At 42.8% G+C, this 2272-nt stretch overlaps 1 long non-coding RNA gene across 1 annotated transcript; it reads left to right on the forward strand.

Moving 5' to 3' along the window:
* Window positions 1-696: 696 nt before the first annotated feature.
* LOC139531369 (uncharacterized) lies at window positions 697-2071 on the forward strand. Its single transcript, XR_011666349.1, has 2 exons — window positions 697-867; window positions 1605-2071. It is a non-coding gene; the product is annotated as an uncharacterized lncRNA (long non-coding RNA).
* The last annotated feature ends 201 nt before the right edge of the window (window positions 2072-2272 follow it).

The following is a 2272-nucleotide window of genomic DNA, read 5'->3' on the forward strand; positions in this document are numbered from 1 at the left end:
GCTTTCCAATCTTTGGGTATCTCAGACGACACGAAAGAGAGGTTGAACAGGCTAGTAATAGGGGTGGCAACAATTTCAGCAGATCATTTTAGAAAGAAAGGGTCCAGATTATCTAGCCCGGCTGATTTGTAGGGGTCCAGATTTTGCAGCTCTATCAGAACATCAGCTGACTGGATTTGGGAGAAGGAGAAATGGGGAAGGCTTGGCCGAGTAGCTGTGGGGGGTACAGTGCTGTTGACCGGGGTAGGGGTAGCCAGGTGGAAAGCATGGCCAGCCGTAGAAAAATGCTTATTGAAATTCTCAATTATAGTGGATTTATCAGTGGTGACAGTGTTTCCTATCTTCAGTGCAGTGGGCAGCTGGGAGGAGGTGTTCTTATTCTCCATGGACTTTACAGTGCCCCAGAACTTTTTTGAGTTTGTGTTGCAGGAAGCAAATTTCTGCTTGAAAAAGCTAGCCTTGGCTTTTCTAACTGCCTGTGTATATTGGTTTCTAGCTTCCCTGAAAAGTTGCATATCACGGGGTTATGGTGTGGGGGTGCATTGCTGGTGACACTATCTGTGATTTATTTAGAATTCAAGGCTTACTTAACCAGCATGGCTACCACAGCATTGTGCAGCGATACGCCATCCCATCTGGTTTGGGCTTAGTGGGACTATCATTTGTTTTTCAGGCTGTGTAAGTGCTATTTTACCAAGAAGCAGAGTGATCGAGTGCTGCATCAGATGACCTGGCCTCCAAAATCACCCGACCTCAACCAAATTGAGATGGTTTGGGATGAGTCGGACCGCAGAGTGAAGGAAAAACAGCCAACAAGTCCTCAGCACATGTGGGAACTCCTTCAAGACTGTTGGAAAAACAATCCAGGTGAAGCTGGTTGAGAGAATGCCGAGAGTGTGCAAAGCTGTCATCAAGGGACAGGGTGGCTATTTGAAGAATCTCAAATATAAAATATTTTTTGATTTGTTTAACACTGTTTTGGTTACTACATGATTGCATGTGTTATTTCATAGTTCATGATTGCATGTGTTATTTCATAGTTTTGATGTCTTCACTATAATTCTACAAAGTAGAAAATAGTAAAAATAAAGAAAAACCCTTGGATGAGTAGGTGTTCTAGAACTTTTGACCGGTTGTGTACTGTAAAGATAGATAGATATTGTAAATGTCATGTAATGGATATTATCTATTATCCATTATGTACTGTACATTATGTACATATTGCGATGTTAGCTTTTTAAATGTAAGAAAAGGAAGTAGATATTTACATGTATCTGTACAATTGTACATTAACAAGGCACCACACTGCATAAGTCAGTAAAGTGTATCGTAATCATTAAATTAGACTGATGTTACCCCTCTAAAAAGTAAACAATGGAAGCCTTTACTGCTTCTCAAAACCATAACATATTTTTTTCTCCTTTTCATTTTCTTTCCTGATAACCACTCAGATGCATTGTGGTATGTGGCACAGTCAACTGTATGCCACCTTTCAAATATGCAAACCACATGACATAACTACCTGTGTTCTCTAGACAACAGAACTAGGAGGGCTGACAGCTGTAGTGTTTTAACAACAAAGCGTGTGTCCTTGTGTTTCCCAGCATTACACTGGGGTGGTGTGAGACGAGGGCAGACACATACACACACCGCCATGCCAGGTGTCTGATTGATGGCACTCCTCGTCAGGTTGCAGCTTGGTCGGGACAGATTGGCACAGCGGCGACCTGGCATGTCCGACGCAGAGCACTAGGCCCCGGTGCTTTGCCGTTCGGCAAGGCAGCGCCGCTATCCGAAGGTTCCGGAAGGGGGGGGTGAGAGACACATGACCTACACGCCGTATCTGTGTCACTCGCTGCCAAGCAACGTTTAAACTCACCAGGGTGTCGTGGTGAACACGTGGATGGATGGATGGATGCACAGGCTGTCAATATTTCATTCAGTCACAGTAAAGGACTTTAAGACCCACATTTTACTACAGTGTCTTAACATACTGTATTTACACAAAACAGCAATTAAGGACATAATTACCCAGTATATTCAAAGAGCCAAATAAAATCACACTAATCAACATGCTTCTTATTCTTTGTTAGAGGATATTAACACAATCGTTTTTATTCATACATACCATATAAAGGTTTAACAATGGAACAAAAGAAGTAACTGCCACATTGTGTCGGAGAGCACAGAGCCAGAACAGTGGAAGTAGCGCGTGTACTGTGGAGTTAATAAAGCATGTGCCACAGCAACCTGGGAATGTGAACAGATGATC

This window comes from Salvelinus alpinus, chromosome 10 (assembly GCF_045679555.1).
Source record: "Salvelinus alpinus chromosome 10, SLU_Salpinus.1, whole genome shotgun sequence".
NCBI lineage: Eukaryota > Metazoa > Chordata > Actinopteri > Salmoniformes > Salmonidae > Salvelinus > Salvelinus alpinus.